We start from the raw sequence: 19,729 nt of genomic DNA on the forward strand, positions 1-19,729 counted from the left end.
GAGAAGTGGCTGACAGAAAGCACCCTCCAGACCACCAGCAATCTTGTGTTTCACAACATGCCACTGTCACTGGACTTTCCTTCTGGGAAAGCCTAGTCACTGACCTGGCCAGATTCCCAGTCCTCCCCAAAATCCTGGGGAGAAACGGGCAGAGTTCTGCGCCCTGCGCCCTCTTTCGCGTCCCTAACGCGCTCCCAACGCGCCCTACAGCCCTGGTCGGGCACAGCCCTGGTCGGGCTCATACCACTGGGGCCTCTGCCGAGGAAGAGCCCCGGAAGCCTAGGGCCAGGCCTATTGCACAGGCATCTTAGACCAGGCCATTCCGGGATTGCTGTGTTTCACGTCCTGCCCTTCAACACTCCTGGGAGGGCTTTCCCTGAGAACCCTCATGTCTCTCCCCTCCCAGGAGGCTGTGGTTCTATGCAAAATAGGGGGTGCACCACGGGCCGTCCCCTTTCCTCTCTCTCGCCAATATCTTTCACCAAAGCTGAGCCCTGCAGGTAAATGTATCTATCTGGCTGAGGGGCCAGGGAGGGCCTTTGCCTGCAGTCTTACAAGCCAGAGTGCAGAGAAGGCAGCAGCTCTGGGACCGGGACTCTGCTCAAAGACATATCTAACATGCCACAGTGGAGCTGAGATGGGCAAGACCCGTGTCTCACAGGCAGGCAGCACAACAAGACAGTGGCAGGAAACTATGCTAACAAGGAAAGAGAAAAGTCACGTGTCTCGTGGCCTTCCCACCATTAGACAGTAGTCTGCGCAAGAAAACATCCAACAGTGACAGGACAACCAAGCAAATGACAAACGCTGTGCTGAATAAAGTCATCTTACATGACATTTCGTACAAAGGCCCAGATCATGGGGATGATCGCGCAGAAGCAGCAAGTATCAGAGCCACCGAACCTGAGGTGAGTTACACGAGGAGAAAGGGCGACATGGGGACAGGGGCTAGGGGCTCAGGGAACAGCTACCACAATGCAACCTCGGGTGTGGGGATGCCACTCATTGCGGGTACTGCCCTGGGATTTCCTTTTAGAAAGAATCGCTGGTTAAAGTGTAGTGCACAAAAAACCCAACTCCTCGATTACACTATTAGATAACATCCTTTAACTGCCCCACCCACCCTGTGTGAGTCTCACCCACTTCCCGCCTGCTCCCTCTAGTCTGAGAGTTGTATCTCCACAAAAAACACACAGTGGGGCTCAATGAGCTGCTCATGTCTGACATGGACACCTAAGCAGTGCTGGATTCACAACCTGAAAGCCTGCAAAGGAAAGTGTGCCCGGCAGAAGATAAGCTGCCTGGCAACTCAGAACCTTCTTCTAAGAGAAGTAAGACATGTCACAATGGAGTCTAAGCCTACCTGTCTTATGCCAGGACCTTAGAGCTGCAGGCAGGAGCACAAAGGTAAAAACATATATTGAGTCCCAACACGCTCACTGCAGTGGTTGGTCTCTGTGGCGCAATCGATTAGCGCGTTCAGCTGTTAACCGAAAGGTTGGTGGTTCAAGCCCACCCAGAGACGTATGCTTTTGCCTACATCAAGTCCTGAATTAAAACACAGCTGTCTGGCTTTGCTCTTAGAGCTCTCGCTTTGCCTGCGTGACATGCTCTATCTCAACATTTCTATCTTCTCTCATCTCTTCACCTCTAGTCATTTCCACCAATAGGACTGGAAACGGGCCACCAAGCCTTCTACTTTAACCACAGGCGTACTGAGGGCCAATAAAAGGCACAGAAGCATTTCTTGATCCGGGGCTGAAAACTGCATGCACAGGGACCTCGTGGCGCAACGGTAGCGCGTCTGACTCCAGATCAGAAGGTTGCGTGTTCAAATCACGTCGGGGTCACTCTTTGACATTTTTTTCCCCACCAAGTCTATATCTCTGACTTCTAAAGCAAAGCCAAAAGAAGGGCGCTTTGCATTGGCCGGGAACCGAACCCGGGCCTCACGCGTGGCAGGCGAGAATTCTACCACTGAACCACCAATGCTTCACTTACATAGGCTGAGCAGAGAGCCCTGCCGTAGACAGTAGTGATGAGGCCCATGCATTCGCATGGGACACCTATGAACAAAGTTTGCATGGCAAGCCTTGGACTGCCAAACGTTCACATGCTGATGGCAGGAATCAGATGCAGGAGACTGAAACTATGAATGTTTCTGCTTTTGCTAAGGACAGTGGTTTGGGGCCAGTGTTGTGCTTGACAGAGCACAACATCAGCCTGCTCTCTGGCTGCTCCCGGGAGAAGTGGCTGCCAGAAAGCACCCTCCAGACCACCAGCAATCTTGTGTTTCACAACATGCCACTGTCACTGGACTTTCCTTCTGGGACAGCCTAGTCACTGACCTGGCCAGATTCCCTGTCCTCCCCAAAATCCTGGGGAGAAACGGGCAGAGTTCTGCGCCCTGCGCCCTCTTTCGCGTCCCTACCGCGCTCCCAACGCGCCCTACAGCCCTGGTCGGGCACAGCCCTGGTCGGGCTCATACCACTGGGGCCTCTGCCGAGGAAGAGCCCCGGAAGCCTAGGGCCAGGCCTATTGCACAGGCATCTTAGACCAGGCCATTCCGGGATTGCTGTGTTTCACGTCCTGCCCTTCAACACTCCTGGGAGGGCTTTCCCTGAGAACCCTCATGTCTCTGCCCTCCCAGGAGGCTGTGGTTCTATGCAAAATAGGGGGTGCACCATGGCCGTCCCCTTTCCTCTCTCTCGCCAATATCTTTCACCAAAGCTGAGCCCTGCAGGTAAATGTATCTATCTGGCTGAGGGGCCAGGGAGGGCCTTTGCCTGCAGTCTTACAAGCCAGAGTGCAGAGAAGGCAGCAGCTCTGGGACCGGGACTCTGCTCAAAGACATATCTAACATGCCACAGTGGAGCTGAGATGGGCAAGACACGTGTCTCACAGGCAGGCAGCACAACAAGACAGTGGCAGGAAACTATGCTAACAAGGAAAGAGAAAAGTCACGTGTCTCGTGGCCTTCCCACCATTAGACAGTAGTCTGCGCAAGAAAACATCCAACAGTGACAGGACAACCAAGCAAATGACAAACGCTGTGCTGAATAAAGTCATCTTACATGACATTTCGTACAAAGGCCCAGATCATGGGGATGATCGCGCAGAAGCAGCAAGTATCAGAGCCACCGAACCTGAGGTGAGTTACACGAGGAGAAAGGGCGACATGGGGACAGGGGCTAGGGGCTCAGGGAACAGCTACCACAATGCAACCTCGGGTGTGGGGATGCCACTCATTGCAGGTACTGCCCTGGGATTTCCTTTTAGAAAGAATCGCTGGTTAAAGTGTAGTGCACAAAAAACCCAACTCCTCGATTACACTATTAGATAACATCCTTTAACTGCCCCACCCACCCTGTGTGAGTCTCACCCACTTCCCGCCTGCTCCCTCTAGTCTGAGAGTTGTATCTCCACAAAAAACACACAGTGGGGCTCAATGAGCTGCTCATGTCTGACATGGACACCTAAGCAGTGCTGGATTCACAACCTGAAAGCCTGCAAAGGAAAGTGTGCCCGGCAGAAGATAAGCTGCCTGGCAACTCAGAACCTTCTTCTAAGAGAAGTAAGACATGTCACAATGGCGTCTAAGCCTACCTGTCTTATGCCAGGACCTTAGAGCTGCAGGCAGGAGCACAAAGGTAAAAACATATATTGAGTCCCAACACGCTCACTGCGTTGGTTGGTCTCTGTGGCGCAATCGGTTAGTGCGTTTGGCTGTTAACCGAAAGGTTGGTGGTTCAAGCCCACCCAGGGACGTATGCTTTTGCCTACATCAAGTCCTGAATTAAAACACAGCTGTCTGGCTTTGCTCTTAGAGCTCTCGCTTTGCCTGGTGACATGCTCTATCTCAACATTTCTATCTTCTCTCATCTCTTCACCTCTAGTCATTTCCACCAATAGGACTGGAAACGGCCCACCAAGCCTTCTACTTTAACCACAGGCGTACTGAGGGCCAATAAAAGGCACAGAAGCATTTCTTGATCCGGGGCTGAGAACTACATGCACAGGGACCTCGTGGCGCAACGGTAGCGCGTCTGACTCCAGATCAGAAGGTTGCGTGTTCAAATCACGTCGGGGTCACTCTTTGACATTTTTTTCCCCACCAAGCCTATATCTCTGACTTCTAAAGCAAAGCCAAAAGAAGGGCGCTTTGCATTGGCCGGGAATCGAACCCGGGCCTCCCACGTGGCAGGCGAGAATTCTACCACTGAACCACCAATGCTTCACTTACATAGGCTGAGCAGAGAGCCCTGCCGTAGACAGTAGTGATGAGGCCCATGCATTCGCATGGGACACCTATGAACAAAGTTTGCATGGCAAGCCTTGGACTGCCAAACGTTCACATGCTGATGGCAGGAATCAGATGCAGGAGACTGAAACTATGAATGTTTCTGCTTTTGCTAAGGACAGTGGTTTGGGGCCAGTGTTGTGCTTGACAGAGCACGACATCAGACTGCTCTCTGGCTGCTCCCGGGAGAAGTGGCTGACAGAAAGCACCCTCCAGACCACCAGCAATCTTGTGTTTCACAACATGCCACTGTCACTGGACTTTCCTTCTGGGAAAGCCTAGTCACTGACCTGGCCAGATTCCCAGTCCTCCCCAAAATCCTGGGGAGAAACGGGCAGAGTTCTGCGCCCTGCGCCCTCTTTCGCGTCCCTAACGCGCTCCCAACGCGCCCTACAGCCCTGGTCGGGCACAGCCCTGGTCGGGCTCATACCACTGGGGCATCTGCCGAGGAAGAGCCCCGGAAGCCTAGGGCCAGGCCTATTGCACAGGCATCTTAGACCAGGCCATTCCGGGATTGCTGTGTTTCACGTCCTGCCCTTCAACACTCCTGGGAGGGCTTTCCTTGAGAACCCTCATGTCTCTGCCCTCCCAGGAGGCTGTGGTTCTATGCAAAATAGGGGGTGCACCACGGGCCGTCCCCTTTCCTCTCTCTCGCCAATATCTTTCACCAAAGCTGAGCCCTGCAGGTAAATGTATCTATCTGGCTGAGGGGCCAGGGAGGGCCTTTGCCTGCAGTCTTACAAGCCAGAGTGCAGAGAAGGCAGCAGCTCTGGGACCGGGACTCTGCTCAAAGACATATCTAACATGCCACAGTGGAGCTGAGATGGGCAAGACACGTGTCTCACAGGCAGGCAGCACAACAAGACAGTGGCAGGAAACTATGCTAACAAGGAAAGAGAAAAGTCACGTGTCTCGTGGCCTTCCCACCATTAGACAGTAGTCTGCGCAAGAAAACATCCAACAGTGACAGGACAACCAAGCAAATGACAAACGCCGTGCTGAATAAAGTCATCTTACATGACATTTCGTACAAAGGCCCAGATCATGGGGATGATCGCGCAGAAGCAGCAAGTATCAGAGCCACCGAACCTGAGGTGAGTTACACGAGGAGAAAGGGCGACATGGGGACAGGGGCTAGGGGCTCAGGGAACAGCTACCACAATGCAACCTCGGGTGTGGGGATGCCACTCATTGCGGGTACTGCCCTGGGATTTCCTTTTAGAAAGAATCGCTGGTTAAAGTGTAGTGCACAAAAAACCCAACTCCTCGATTACACTATTAGATAACATCCTTTAACTGCCCCACCCACCCTGTGTGAGTCTCACCCACTTCCCGCCTGCTCCCTCTAGTCTGAGAGTTGTATCTCCACAAAAAACACACAGTGGGGCTCAATGAGCTGCTCATGTCTGACATGGACACCTAAGCAGTGCTGGATTCACAACCTGAAAGCCTGCAAAGGAAAGTGTGCCCGGCAGAAGATAAGCTGCCTGGCAACTCAGAACCTTCTTCTAAGAGAAGTAAGACATGTCACAATGGAGTCGAAGCCTACCTGTCTTATGCCAGGACCTTAGAGCTGCAGGCAGGAGCACAAAGGTAAAAACATATATTGAGTCCCAACACGCTCACTGCGGTGGTTGGTCTCTGTGGCGCAATCGGTTAGCGCGTTCGGCTGTTAACCGAAAGGTTGGTGGTTCAAGCCCACCCAGGGACGTATGCTTTTGCCTACATCAAGTCCTGAATTAAAACACAGCTGTCTGGCTTTGCTCTTAGAGCTCTCGCTTTGCCTGCGTGACATGCTCTATCTCAACATTTCTATCTTCTCTCATCTCTTCACCTCTAGTCATTTCCACCAATAGGACTGGAAACGGGCCACCAAGCCTTCTACTTTAACCACAGGCGTACTGAGGGCCAATAAAAGGCACAGAAGCATTTCTTGATCCGGGGCTGAGAACTGCATGCACAGGGACCTCGTGGCGCAACGGTAGCGCGTCTGACTCCAGATCCGAAGGTTGCGTGTTCAAATCACGTCGGGGTCACTCTTTGACATTTTTTTCACCACCAAGTCTATATCTCTGACTTCTAAAGCAAAGCCAAAAGAAGGGCGCTTTGCATTGGCCGGGAATCGAACCCGGGCCTCCCGCGTGGCAGGCGAGAATTCTACCACTGAACCACCAATGCTTCACTTACATAGGCTGAGCAGAGAGCCCTGCCGTAGACAGTAGTGATGAGGCCCATGCATTCGCATGGGACACCTATGAACAAAGTTTGCATGGCAAGCCTTGGACTGCCAAACGTTCACATGCTGATGGCAGGAATCAGATGCAGGAGACTGAAACTATGAATGTTTCTGCTTTTGCTAAGGACAGTGGTTTGGGGCCAGTGTTGTGCTTGACAGAGCACGACATCAGCCTGCTCTCTGGCTGCTCCCGGGAGAAGTGGCTGACAGAAAGCACCCTCCAGACCACCAGCAATCTTGTGTTTCACAACATGCCACTGTCACTGGACTTTCCTTCTGGGAAAGCCTAGTCACTGACCTGGCCAGATTCCCTGTCCTCCCCAAAATCCTGGGGAGAAACGGGCAGAGTTCTGCGCCCTGCGCCCTCTTTCGCGTCCCTAACGCGCTCCCAACGCGCCCTACAGCCCTGGTCGGGCACAGCCCTGGTCGGGCTCATACCACTGGGGCCTCTGCCGAGGAAGAGCCCCGGAAGCCTAGGGCCAGGCCTATTGCACAGGCATCTTAGACCAGGCCATTCCGGGATTGCTGTGTTTCACGTCCTGCCCTTCAACACTCCTGGGAGGGCTTTCCCTGAGAACCCTCATGTCTCTGCCCTCCCAGGAGGCTGTGGTTCTATGCAAAATAGGGGGTGCACCACGGGCCGTCCCCTTTCCTCTCTCTCGCCAATATCTTTCACCAAAGCTGAGCCCTGCAGGTAAATGTATCTATCTGGCTGAGGGGCCAGGGAGGTCCTTTGCCTGCAGTCTTACAAGCCAGAGTGCAGAGAAGGCAGCAGCTCTGGGACCGGGACTCTGCTCAAAGACATATCTAACATGCCACAGTGGAGCTGAGATGGGCAAGACACGTGTCTCACAGGCAGGCAGCACAACAAGACAGTGGAAGGAAACTATGCTAACAAGGAAAGAGAAAAGTCACGTGTCTCGTGGCCTTCCCACCATTAGACAGTAGTCTGCGCAAGAAAACATCCAACAGTGACAGGACAACCAAGCAAATGACAAACGCCGTGCTGAATAAAGTCATCTTACATGACATTTCGTACAAAGGCCCAGATCATGGGGATGATCGCGCAGCAGAAGCAGCAAGTACCAGAGCCACCGAACCTGGGGTGAGTTACACGAGGAGAAAGGGCGACATGGGGACAGGGGCTAGGGGCTCAGGGAACAGCTACCACAATGCAACCTCGGGTGTGGGGATGCCACTCATTGCGGGTACTGCCCTGGGATTTCCTTTTAGAAAGAATCGCTGGTTAAAGTGTAGTGCACAAAAAACCCAACTCCTCGATTACACTATTAGATAACATCCTTTAACTGCCCCACCCACCCTGTGTGAGTCTCACCCACTTCCCGCCTGCTCCCTCTAGTCTGAGAGTTGTATCTCCACAAAAAACACACAGTGGGGCTCAATGAGCTGCTCATGTCTGACATGGACACCTAAGCAGTGCTGGATTCACAACCTGAAAGCCTGCAAAGGAAAGTGTGCCCGGCAGAAGATAAGCTGCCTGGCAACTCAGAACCTTCTTCTAAGAGAAGTAAGACATGTCACAATGGAGTCTAAGCCTACCTGTCTTATGCCAGGACCTTAGAGCTGCAGGCAGGAGCACAAAGGTAAAAACATATATTGAGTCCCAACACGCTCACTGCGGTGGTTGGTCTCTGTGGTGCAATCGGTTAGCGCGTTAGGCTGTTAACCGAAAGGTTGGTGGTTCAAGCCCACCCAGGGACGTATGCTTTTGCCTACATCAAGTCCTGAATTAAAACACAGCTGTCTGGCTTTGCTCTTAGAGCTCTCGCTTTGCCTGCGTGACATGCTCTATCTCAACATTTCTATCTTCTCTCATCTCTTCACCTCTAGTCATTTCCACCAATAGGACTGGAAACGGGCCACCAAGCCTTCTACTTTAACCACAGGCGTACTGAGGGCCAATAAAAGGCACAGAAGCATTTCTTGATCCGGGGCTGAGAACTGCATGCACAGGGACCTCGTGGTGCAACGGTAGCGCGTCTGACTCCAGATCAGAAGGTTGCGTGTTCAAATCACGTCGGGGTCACTCTTTGACATTTTTTTTCCCCACCAAGTCTATATCTCTGACTTCTAAAGCAAAGCCAAAAGAAGGGCGCTTTGCATTGGCCGGGAATCGAACCCGGGCCTCCCGCGTGGGAGGCGAGAATTCTACCACTGAACCACCAATGCTTCACTTACATAGGCTGAGCAGAGAGCCCTGCCGTAGACAGTAGTGATGAGGCCCATGCATTCGCATGGGACACCTATGAACAAAGTTTGCATGGCAAGCCTTGGACTTCCAAACGTTCACATGCTGATGGCAGGAATCAGATGCAGGAGACTGAAACTATGAATGTTTCTGCTTTTGCTAAGGACAGTGGTTTGGGGCCAGTGTTGTGCTTGACAGAGCACGACATCAGCCTGCTCTCTGGCTGCTCCCGGGAGAAGTGGCTGACAGAAAGCACCCTCCAGACCACCAGCAATCTTGTGTTTCACAACATGCCACTGTCACTGGACTTTCCTTCTGGGAAAGCCTAGTCACTGACCTGGCCAGATTCCCTGTCCTCCCCAAAATCCTGGGGAGAAACGGGCAGAGTTCTGCGCCCTGCGCCCTCTTTCGCGTCCCTAACGCGCTCCCAACGCGCCCTACAGCCCTGGTCGGGCACAGCCCTGGTCGGGCTCATACCACTGGGGCCTCTGCCGAGGAAGAGCCCCGGAAGCCTAGGGCCAGGCCTATTGCACAGGCATCTTAGACCAGGCCATTCCGGGATTGCTGTGTTTCACGTCCTGCCCTTCAACACTCCTGGGAGGGCTTTCCCTGAGAACCCTCATGTCTCTGCCCACCCAGGAGGCTGTGGTTCTATGCAAAATAGGGGGTGCACCACGGGCCGTCCCCTTTCCTCTCTCTCGCCAATATCTTTCACCAAAGCTGAGCCCTGCAGGTAAATGTATCTATCTGGCTGAGGGGCCAGGGAGGGCCTTTGCCTGCAGTCTTACAAGCCAGAGTGCAGAGAAGGCAGCAGCTCTGGGACCGGGACTCTGCTCAAAGACATATCTAACATGCCACAGTGGAGCTGAGATGGGCAAGACACGTGTCTCACAGGCAGGCAGCACAACAAGACAGTGGCAGGAAACTATGCTAACAAGGAAAGAGAAAAGTCACATGTCTCGTGGCCTTCCCACCATTAGACAGTAGTCTGCGCAAGAAAACATCCAACAGTGACAGGACAACCAAGCAAATGACAAACGCCGTGCTGAATAAAGTCATCTTACATGACATTTCGTACAAAGGCCCAGATCATGGGGATGATCGCGCAGAAGCAGCAAGTATCAGAGCCACCGAACCTGAGGTGAGTTACACGAGGAGAAAGGGCGACATGGGGACAGGGGCTAGGGGCTCAGGGAACAGCTACCACAATGCAACCTCGGGTGTGGGGATGCCACTCATTGCGGGTACTGCCCTGGGATTTCCTTTTAGAAAGAATCGCTGGTTAAAGTGTAGTGCACAAAAAACCCAACTCCTCGATTACACTATTAGATAACATCCTTTAACTGCCCCACCCACCCTGTGTGAGTCTCACCCACTTCCCGCCTGCTCCCTCTTGTCTGAGAGTTGTATCTCCACAAAAAACACACAGTGGGGCTCAATGAGCTGCTCATGTCTGACATGGACACCTAAGCAGTGCTGGATTCACAACCTGAAAGCCTGCAAAGGAAAGTGTGCCCGGCAGAAGATAAGCTGCCTGGCAACTCAGAACCTTCTTCTAAGAGAAGTAAGACATGTCACAATGGAGTCTAAGCCTACCTGTCTTATGCCAGGACCTTAGAGCTGCAGGCAGGAGCACAAAGGTAAAAACATATATTGAGTCCCAACACGCTCACTGCGGTGGTTGGTCTCTGTGGCGCAATCGGTTAACGCGTTCGGCTGTTAACCGAAAGGTTGGTGGTTCAAGCCCACCCAGGGACGTATGCTTTTGCCTACATCAAGTCCTGAATTAAAACACAGCTGTCTGGCTTTGCTCTTAGAGCTCTCGCTTTGCCTGCGTGACATGCTCTATCTCAACATTTCTATCCTCTCTCATCTCTTCACCTCTAGTCATTTCCACCAATAGGACTGGAAACGGGCCACCAAGCCTTCTACTTTAACCACAGGTGTACTGAGGGCCAATAAAAGGCACAGAAGCATTTCTTGATCCGGGGCTGAGAACTGCATGCACAGGGACCTCGTGGCGCAACGGTAGCTCGTCTGACTCCAGATCAGAAGGTTGCGTGTTCAAATCACGTCAGGGTCACTCTTTGACATTTTTTTCCGTACCAAGTCTATATCTCTGACTTCTAAAGCAAAGCCAAAAGAAGGGCGCTTTGCATTGGCCGGGAATCGAACCCGGGCCTCCCGCGTGGCAGGCAAGAATTCTACCACTGAACCACCAATGCTTCACTTACATAGGCTGAGCAGAGAGCCCTGCCGTAGACAGTAGTGATGAGGCCCATGCATTCGCATGGGACACCTATGAACAAAGTTTGCATGGCAAGCCTTGGACTGCCAAACGTTCACATGCTGATGGCAGGAATCAGATGCAGGAGACTGAAACTATGAATGTTTCTGCTTTTGCTAAGGACAGTGGTTTGGGGCCAGTGTTGTGCTTGACAGAGCACGACATCAGCCTGCTCTCTGGCTGCTCCCGGGAGAAGTGGCTGACAGAAAGCACCCTCCAGACCACCAGCAATCTTGTGTTTCACAACATGCCACTGTCACTGGACTTTCCTTCTGGGAAAGCCTAGTCACTGACCTGGCCAGATTCCCAGTCCTCCCCAAAATCCTGGGGAGAAACGGGCAGAGTTCTGCGCCCTGCGCCCTCTTTCGCGTCCCTAACGCGCTCCCAACGCGCCCTACAGCCCTGGTCGGGCACAGCCCTGGTCGGGCTCATACCACTGGGGCCTCTGCCGAGGAAGAGCCCCGGAAGCCTAGGGCCAGGCCTATTGCACAGGCATCTTAGACCAGGCCATTCCGGGATTGCTGTGTTTCACGTCCTGCCCTTCAACACTCCTGGGAGGGCTTTCCCTGAGAACCCTCATGTCTCTCCCCTCCCAGGAGGCTGTGGTTCTATGCAAAATAGGGGGTGCACCACGGGCCGTCCCCTTTCCTCTCTCTCGCCAATATCTTTCACCAAAGCTGAGCCCTGCAGGTAAATGTATCTATCTGGCTGAGGGGCCAGGGAGGGCCTTTGCCTGCAGTCTTACAAGCCAGAGTGCAGAGAAGGCAGCAGCTCTGGGACCGGGACTCTGCTCAAAGACATATCTAACATGCCACAGTGGAGCTGAGATGGGCAAGACCCGTGTCTCACAGGCAGGCAGCACAACAAGACAGTGGCAGGAAACTATGCTAACAAGGAAAGAGAAAAGTCACGTGTCTCGTGGCCTTCCCACCATTAGACAGTAGTCTGCGCAAGAAAACATCCAACAGTGACAGGACAACCAAGCAAATGACAAACGCTGTGCTGAATAAAGTCATCTTACATGACATTTCGTACAAAGGCCCAGATCATGGGGATGATCGCGCAGAAGCAGCAAGTATCAGAGCCACCGAACCTGAGGTGAGTTACACGAGGAGAAAGGGCGACATGGGGACAGGGGCTAGGGGCTCAGGGAACAGCTACCACAATGCAACCTCGGGTGTGGGGATGCCACTCATTGCGGGTACTGCCCTGGGATTTCCTTTTAGAAAGAATCGCTGGTTAAAGTGTAGTGCACAAAAAACCCAACTCCTCGATTACACTATTAGATAACATCCTTTAACTGCCCCACCCACCCTGTGTGAGTCTCACCCACTTCCCGCCTGCTCCCTCTAGTCTGAGAGTTGTATCTCCACAAAAAACACACAGTGGGGCTCAATGAGCTGCTCATGTCTGACATGGACACCTAAGCAGTGCTGGATTCACAACCTGAAAGCCTGCAAAGGAAAGTGTGCCCGGCAGAAGATAAGCTGCCTGGCAACTCAGAACCTTCTTCTAAGAGAAGTAAGACATGTCACAATGGAGTCTAAGCCTACCTGTCTTATGCCAGGACCTTAGAGCTGCAGGCAGGAGCACAAAGGTAAAAACATATATTGAGTCCCAACACGCTCACTGCAGTGGTTGGTCTCTGTGGCGCAATCGATTAGCGCGTTCAGCTGTTAACCGAAAGGTTGGTGGTTCAAGCCCACCCAGAGACGTATGCTTTTGCCTACATCAAGTCCTGAATTAAAACACAGCTGTCTGGCTTTGCTCTTAGAGCTCTCGCTTTGCCTGCGTGACATGCTCTATCTCAACATTTCTATCTTCTCTCATCTCTTCACCTCTAGTCATTTCCACCAATAGGACTGGAAACGGGCCACCAAGCCTTCTACTTTAACCACAGGCGTACTGAGGGCCAATAAAAGGCACAGAAGCATTTCTTGATCCGGGGCTGAAAACTGCATGCACAGGGACCTCGTGGCGCAACGGTAGCGCGTCTGACTCCAGATCAGAAGGTTGCGTGTTCAAATCACGTCGGGGTCACTCTTTGACATTTTTTTCCCCACCAAGTCTATATCTCTGACTTCTAAAGCAAAGCCAAAAGAAGGGCGCTTTGCATTGGCCGGGAACCGAACCCGGGCCTCACGCGTGGCAGGCGAGAATTCTACCACTGAACCACCAATGCTTCACTTACATAGGCTGAGCAGAGAGCCCTGCCGTAGACAGTAGTGATGAGGCCCATGCATTCGCATGGGACACCTATGAACAAAGTTTGCATGGCAAGCCTTGGACTGCCAAACGTTCACATGCTGATGGCAGGAATCAGATGCAGGAGACTGAAACTATGAATGTTTCTGCTTTTGCTAAGGACAGTGGTTTGGGGCCAGTGTTGTGCTTGACAGAGCACAACATCAGCCTGCTCTCTGGCTGCTCCCGGGAGAAGTGGCTGCCAGAAAGCACCCTCCAGACCACCAGCAATCTTGTGTTTCACAACATGCCACTGTCACTGGACTTTCCTTCTGGGACAGCCTAGTCACTGACCTGGCCAGATTCCCTGTCCTCCCCAAAATCCTGGGGAGAAACGGGCAGAGTTCTGCGCCCTGCGCCCTCTTTCGCGTCCCTACCGCGCTCCCAACGCGCCCTACAGCCCTGGTCGGGCACAGCCCTGGTCGGGCTCATACCACTGGGGCCTCTGCCGAGGAAGAGCCCCGGAAGCCTAGGGCCAGGCCTATTGCACAGGCATCTTAGACCAGGCCATTCCGGGATTGCTGTGTTTCACGTCCTGCCCTTCAACACTCCTGGGAGGGCTTTCCCTGAGAACCCTCATGTCTCTGCCCTCCCAGGAGGCTGTGGTTCTATGCAAAATAGGGGGTGCACCATGGCCGTCCCCTTTCCTCTCTCTCGCCAATATCTTTCACCAAAGCTGAGCCCTGCAGGTAAATGTATCTATCTGGCTGAGGGGCCAGGGAGGGCCTTTGCCTGCAGTCTTACAAGCCAGAGTGCAGAGAAGGCAGCAGCTCTGGGACCGGGACTCTGCTCAAAGACATATCTAACATGCCACAGTGGAGCTGAGATGGGCAAGACACGTGTCTCACAGGCAGGCAGCACAACAAGACAGTGGCAGGAAACTATGCTAACAAGGAAAGAGAAAAGTCACGTGTCTCGTGGCCTTCCCACCATTAGACAGTAGTCTGCGCAAGAAAACATCCAACAGTGACAGGACAACCAAGCAAATGACAAACGCTGTGCTGAATAAAGTCATCTTACATGACATTTCGTACAAAGGCCCAGATCATGGGGATGATCGCGCAGAAGCAGCAAGTATCAGAGCCACCGAACCTGAGGTGAGTTACACGAGGAGAAAGGGCGACATGGGGACAGGGGCTAGGGGCTCAGGGAACAGCTACCACAATGCAACCTCGGGTGTGGGGATGCCACTCATTGCGGGTACTGCCCTGGGATTTCCTTTTAGAAAGAATCGCTGGTTAAAGTGTAGTGCACAAAAAACCCAACTCCTCGATTACACTATTAGATAACATCCTTTAACTGCCCCACCCACCCTGTGTGAGTCTCACCCACTTCCCGCCTGCTCCCTCTAGTCTGAGAGTTGTATCTCCACAAAAAACACACAGTGGGGCTCAATGAGCTGCTCATGTCTGACATGGACACCTAAGCAGTGCTGGATTCACAACCTGAAAGCCTGCAAAGGAAAGTGTGCCCGGCAGAAGATAAGCTGCCTGGCAACTCAGAACCTTCTTCTAAGAGAAGTAAGACATGTCACAATGGCGTCTAAGCCTACCTGTCTTATGCCAGGACCTTAGAGCTGCAGGCAGGAGCACAAAGGTAAAAACATATATTGAGTCCCAACACGCTCACTGCGTTGGTTGGTCTCTGTGGCGCAATCGGTTAGTGCGTTTGGCTGTTAACCGAAAGGTTGGTGGTTCAAGCCCACCCAGGGACGTATGCTTTTGCCTACATCAAGTCCTGAATTAAAACACAGCTGTCTGGCTTTGCTCTTAGAGCTCTCGCTTTGCCTGCGTGACATGCTCTAGCTCAACATTTCTATCTTCTCTCATCTCTTCACCTCTAGTCATTTCCACCAATAGGACTGGAAACGGGCCACCAAGCCTTCTACTTTAACCACAGGCGTACTGAGGGCCAATAAAAGGCACAGAAGCATTTCTTGATCCGGGGCTGACAACTGCATGCACAGGGACCTCGTGGTGCAACGGTAGCGCGTCTGACTCGAGATCAGAAGGTTGCGTGTTCAAATCACGTCGGGGTCACTCTTTGACATTTTTTGCCCCACCAAGTCTATATCTCTGACTTCTAAAGCAAAGCCAAAAGAAGGGCGCTTTGCATTGGCCGGGAATCGAACCCGGGCCTCCCGCGTGGCAGGCGAGAATTCTACCACTGAAACACCAATGCTTCACTTACATAGGCTGAGCAGAGAGCCCTGCCATAGACAGTAGTGATGAGGCCCATGCATTCGCATGGGACACCTATGAACAAAGTTTGCATGGCAAGCCTTGGACTGCCAAACGTTCACATGCTGATGGCAGGAATCAGATGCAGGAGACTGAAACTATGAATGTTTCTGCTTTTGCTAAGGACAGTGGTTTGGGGCCAGTGTTGTGCTTGACAGAGCACGACATCAGCCTGCTCTCTGGCTGCTCCCGGGAAAAGTGGCTGACAGAAAGCACCCTCCAGACCACCAGCAATCTTGTGTTTCACAACATGCCACTGTCACTGGACTTTCCTTCTGGGAAAGCCTAGTCACTGACCTGGCCAGATTCCCTGTCCTCCCCAAAATCCTGGGGAGAAACGGGCAGAGTTCTGCGCCCTGCGCCCTCTTTCGCATCCCTAACGCGCTCCCAACGCGCCCTACAGCCCTGGTCGGGAACAGCCCTGGTTGGGCTCATACCACTGGGGCCTCTGCCGAGGAAGAGCCCCGGAAGCCTAGGGCCAGGCCTATTGCACAGGCATCTTAGACCAGGCCATTCCGGGATTGCTGTGTTTCACGTCCTGCCCTTCAACACTCCTGGGAGGGCTTTCCCTGAGAACCCTCATGTCTCTCCCCTCCCAGGAGGCTGTGGTTCTATGCAAAATAGGGGGTGCACCACGGGCCGTCCCCTTTCCTCTCTCTCGCCAATATCTTTCACCAAAGCTGAGCCCTGCAGGTAAATGTATCTATCTGGCTGAGGGGCCAGGGAGGGCCTTTGCCTGCAGTCTTACAAGCCAGAGTGCAGAGAAGGCAGCAGCTCTGGGACCGGGACTCTGCTCAAAGACATATCTAACATGCCACAGTGGAGCTGAGATGGGCAAGACACGTGTCTCACAGGCTGGCAGCACACCAAAACAGTGGCAGGAAACTATGCTAACAAGGAAAGAGAAAAGTCACATGTCTCGTGGCCTTCCCACCATTAGACAGTAGTCTGCGCAAGAAAACATCCAACAGTGACAGGACAACCAAGCAAATGACAAACGCTGTGCTGAATAAAGTCATCTTACATGACATTTCGTACAAAGGCCCAGATCATGGGGATGATCGCGCAGAAGCAGCAAGTATCAGAGCCACCGAACCTGAGGTGAGTTACACGAGGAGAAAGGGCGACATGGGGACAGGGGCTGGGGGCTCAGGGAACAGCTACCACAATGCAACCTCGGGTGTGGGGATGCCACTCATTGCGGGTACTGCCCTGGGATTTCCTTTTAGAAAGAATCGCTGGTTAAAGTGTAGTGCACAAAAAACCCAACTCCTCGATTACAATATTAGATAACATCCTTTAACTGCCCCACCCACCCTGTGTGAGTCTCACCCACTTCCCGCCTGCTCCCTCTAGTCTGAGAGTTGTATCTCCACAAAAAACACACAGTGGGGCTCAATGAGCTGCTCATGTCTGACATGGACACCTAAGCAGTGCTGGATTCACAACCTGAAAGCCTGCAAAGGAAAGTGTGCCCGGCAGAAGATAAGCTGCCTGGCAACTCAGAACCTTCTTCTAAGAGAAGTAAGACATGTCACAATGGAGTCTAAGCCTACCTGTCTTATGCCAGGACCTTAGAGCTGCAGGCAGGAGCACAAAGGTAAAAACATATATTGAGTCCCAACACGCTCACTGCGGTGGTTGGTCACTGTGGCGCAATCGGTTAGCGCGGTCGGCTGTTAACCGAAAGGTTGGTGGTTCAAGCCCACCCAGGGACTTATGCCTTTGCCTACATCAAGTCCTGAATTAAAACACAGCTGTCTGGCTTTGCTCTTAGAGCTCTCGCTTTGCCTGCGTGACATGCTCTATCTCAACATTTCTATCTTCTCTCATCTCTTCACCTCTAGTCATTTCCACCAATAGGACTGGAAACGGGCCACCAAGCCTTCTACTTTAACCACAGGCGTACTGAGGGCCAATAAAAGGCACAGAAGCATTTCTTGATCCGGGGCTGAGAACTGCATGCACAGGGACCTCGTGGCGCAACGGTAGCGCGTCTGACTCCAGATCAGAAGGTTGAGTGTTCAAATCACGTCGGTGTCACTCTTTGACATTTTTTTCCCCACCAAGTCTATATCTCTGACTTCTAAAGCAAAGCCAAAAGAAGGGTGCTTTGCATTGGCCGGGAATCGAACCCGGGACTCCCGCGTGGCAGGCGAAAATTCTACCACTGAACCACCAATGCTTCACTTACATAAGCTGAGCAGAGAGCCCTGCCGTAGACAGTAGTGATGAGGCCCATGCATTCGCATGGGACACCTATGAACAAAGTTTGCATGGCAAGCCTTGGACTGCCAAACGTTCACATGCTGATGGCAGGAATCAGATGCAGGAGACTGAAACTATGAATGTTTCTGCTTTTGCTAAGGACAGTGGTTTGGGGCCAGTGTTGTGCTTGACAGAGCACGACATCAGCCTGCTCTCTGGCTGCTCCCGGGAGAAGTGGCTGACAGAAAGCACCCTCCAGACCACCAGCAATCTTGTGTTTCACAACATGCCACTGTCACTGGACTTTCCTTCTGGGAAAGCCTAGTCACTGACCTGGCCAGATTCCCTGTCCTCCCCAAAATCCTGGGGAGAAACGGGCAGAGTTCTGCGCCCTGCGCCCTCTTTCGCGTCCCTAACGCGCTCCCAACGCACCCTACAGCCCTGGTCGGGCACAGCCTGGTCGGGCTCATACCACTGGGGCCTCTGCCGAGGAAGAGCCCCGGAAGCCTAGGGCCAGGCCTATTGCACAGGCATCTTAGACCAGGCCATTCCGGGATTGCTGTGTTTCACGTCCTGCCCTTCAACACTCCTGGGAGGGCTTTCCCTGAGAACCCTCATGTCTCTGCCCTCCCAGGAGGCTGTGGTTCTATGCAAAATAGGGGGTGCACCACGGGCCGTCCCCTTTCCTCTCTCTCGCCAATATCTTTCACCAAAGCTGAGCCCTGCAGGTAAATGTATCTAACTGGCTGAGGGGCCAGGGAGGGCCTTTGCCTGCAGTCTTACAAGCCAGAGTGCAGAGAAGGCAGCAGCTCTGGGACCGGGACTCTGCTCAAAGACATATCTAACATGCCACAGTGGAGCTGAGATGGGCAAGATACGTGTCTCACAGGCTGGCAGCACACCAAGACAGTGGCAGGAAACTATGCTAACAAGGAAAGAGAAAAGTCACGTGTCTCGTGGCCTTCCCACCATTAGACAGTAGTCTGCGCAAGAAAACATCCAACAGTGACAGGACAACCAAGCAAATGACAAACGCCGTGCTGAATAAAGTCATCTTACTTGACATTTCGTACAAAGGCCCAGATCATGGGGATGATCGCGCAGCAGAAGCAGCAAGTATCAGAGCCACCGAACCTGAGGTGAGTTACACGAGGAGAAAGGGCGACATGGGGACAGGGGCTATGGGCTCAGGGAACAGCTACCACAATGCAACCTCGGGTGTGGGGATGCCACTCATTGCGGGTACTGCCCTGGGATTTCCTTTTAGAAAGAATCGCTGGTTAAAGTGTAGTGCACAAAAAACCCAACTCCTCGATTACACTATTAGATAACATCCTTTAACTGCCCCACCCACCCTGTGTGAGTCTCACCCACTTCCCGCCTGCTCCCTCTAGTCTGAGAGTTGTATCTCCACAAAAAACACACAGTGGGGCTCAATGAGCTGCTCATGTCTGACATGGACACCTAAGCAGTGCTGGATTCACAACCTGAAAGCCTGCAAAGGAAAGTGTGCCCGGCAGAAGATAAGCTGCCTGGCAACTCAGAACCTTCTTCTAAGAGAAGTAAGACATGTCACAATGGAGTCTAAGCCTACCTGTCTTATGCCAGGACCTTAGAGCTGCAGGCAGGAGCACAAAGGTAAAAACATATATTGAGTCCCAACACACTCACTGCTGTGGTTGGTCTCTGTGGCGCAATCGGTTAGCGCGTTCGGCTGTTAACTGAAAGGTTGGTGGTTCAAGCCCACCCAGGGACGTATGCTTTTGCCTACATCAAGTCCTGAATTAAAACACAGCTGTCTGGCTTTGCTCTTAGAGCTCTCGCTTTGCCTGAGTGACATGCTCTATCTCAACATTTCTATCTTCTCTCATCTCTTCACCTCTAGTCATTTCCACCAATAGGACTGGAAACGGGCCACCAAGCCTTCTACTTTAACCACAGGCGTACTGAGGGCCAATAAAAGGCACAGAAGCAATTCTTGATCCTGGGCTGAGAACTGCATGCA

The 19,729-nt window shown here is 52.7% G+C and overlaps 7 non-coding genes across 7 annotated transcripts; 5 read left to right on the forward strand and 2 right to left on the reverse strand.

Moving 5' to 3' along the window:
* Nucleotides 1-1,778: 1,778 nt before the first annotated feature.
* TRNAW-CCA (transfer RNA tryptophan (anticodon CCA)) lies at nt 1,779-1,850 on the forward strand. The gene has a single exon. It is a non-coding gene; the product is annotated as a tRNA-Trp (tRNA).
* A 2,170-nt stretch (nt 1,851-4,020) lies between these two features.
* TRNAW-CCA (transfer RNA tryptophan (anticodon CCA)) lies at nt 4,021-4,092 on the forward strand. The gene has a single exon. It is a non-coding gene; the product is annotated as a tRNA-Trp (tRNA).
* A 1,845-nt stretch (nt 4,093-5,937) lies between these two features.
* TRNAN-GUU (transfer RNA asparagine (anticodon GUU)) lies at nt 5,938-6,011 on the forward strand. The gene has a single exon. It is a non-coding gene; the product is annotated as a tRNA-Asn (tRNA).
* A 396-nt stretch (nt 6,012-6,407) lies between these two features.
* Nucleotides 6,408-6,478, reverse strand: TRNAG-GCC (transfer RNA glycine (anticodon GCC)). The gene has a single exon. It is a non-coding gene; the product is annotated as a tRNA-Gly (tRNA).
* A 2,177-nt stretch (nt 6,479-8,655) lies between these two features.
* Nucleotides 8,656-8,726, reverse strand: TRNAG-CCC (transfer RNA glycine (anticodon CCC)). The gene has a single exon. It is a non-coding gene; the product is annotated as a tRNA-Gly (tRNA).
* Nucleotides 8,727-13,000: 4,274 nt separating this feature from the next.
* TRNAW-CCA (transfer RNA tryptophan (anticodon CCA)) lies at nt 13,001-13,072 on the forward strand. Its single transcript has one exon. It is a non-coding gene; the product is annotated as a tRNA-Trp (tRNA).
* Nucleotides 13,073-15,243: 2,171 nt separating this feature from the next.
* TRNAS-CGA (transfer RNA serine (anticodon CGA)) lies at nt 15,244-15,315 on the forward strand. Its single transcript has one exon. It is a non-coding gene; the product is annotated as a tRNA-Ser (tRNA).
* The last annotated feature ends 4,414 nt before the right edge of the window (nt 15,316-19,729 follow it).

Source organism: Pleurodeles waltl, chromosome 4_1 (assembly GCF_031143425.1).
Source record: "Pleurodeles waltl isolate 20211129_DDA chromosome 4_1, aPleWal1.hap1.20221129, whole genome shotgun sequence".
In the NCBI taxonomy this organism is placed as follows: domain Eukaryota; kingdom Metazoa; phylum Chordata; class Amphibia; order Caudata; family Salamandridae; genus Pleurodeles; species Pleurodeles waltl.